Source organism: Tupaia chinensis, unplaced genomic scaffold, assembly GCF_000334495.1.
Source record: "Tupaia chinensis unplaced genomic scaffold, TupChi_1.0 Scaffold143247_2, whole genome shotgun sequence".
NCBI classification, from domain to species: domain Eukaryota; kingdom Metazoa; phylum Chordata; class Mammalia; order Scandentia; family Tupaiidae; genus Tupaia; species Tupaia belangeri.
Genome location: NW_006203092.1, coordinates 189,133 through 190,111, shown reverse-complemented (window position 1 = coordinate 190,111; position 979 = coordinate 189,133).

Below are 979 nucleotides of genomic sequence, written 5' to 3'. Positions count from 1 at the left end.
AAGGAGCATGGCGCCGACTGGCAGGATGTGGGTGTGGGTATGCCAGGGGTCGAGTTAGATGGCTTTGTTAGCACAGAAGGGGTGCCAGAAGGGGTCATTAGGGTTAGGAAAGGGGTGAGGAGAGTATATAAGACGGAAGTTTGGGGCACACACAGAGAACTGAGAAATGCCACCATTGTGGCCGTATCCAGACACCAGGATCTGAACTGGCTGCAGAAGACTGTTTGCACCAGAAACTTGTAGGAAATGAGACTGAGAGCCCTAGGTTGACAAGCTGGGACTTTTCACCAAATGCAAAAAGAAACTACTCTATCTATTGATAAACCAAGCCTTTGGCAAGTGACCTTCAGTTAAGAACCAAGGGGTTAGGGAAAGGGAGCTCAATTAGGCATCGCTGTACTTGGCAAACTTCTTGACTTTTCAGAAATAGCCTCAAAGCAAACCATTCGAATTAAGGACTGACCTGGGGATGCACCAGGTAAAAGGGTGACCCTGCCATGCACTCTAAGCCACAGCCCTATCTAGCACTCAGAGGAACAGCGACTGTGGCTACCTCCAAGACCTGTCAATATGGGAGCCCAGCTCTGCCCCCAAGACACTGAAGCCCTCATCGGACCAAGTGCACCTGTTTCTCTGCCCCCATAAAAGCAATGCTCCCACCTTTCTACCTCATTCATTGGCTGTAAATCTGCTGAGTAAGCTTTAGCACTAGGGGAAAGGAGAAAAGACAGATGCAGTCCCTGGTATTTAAGAGCAGGGAAACAATAAACTACCACACAATTGCTACTGTAAGAGGGACCAGGACTTGGTAAGGCACTGGACTCCCACATGGTTGATGAGGGTTTGAGTCTGGGACCCAGTAGTCTGCTTTCACATTTTCCTTCTCTCTCATCTCTTTCTCTTGCAGTCTCTCTGTCTCTCTCTGGTCAGCACTCGTGCCCTAAAGCAAATTTTAAAATAATAATAATCTCTCTTTCCC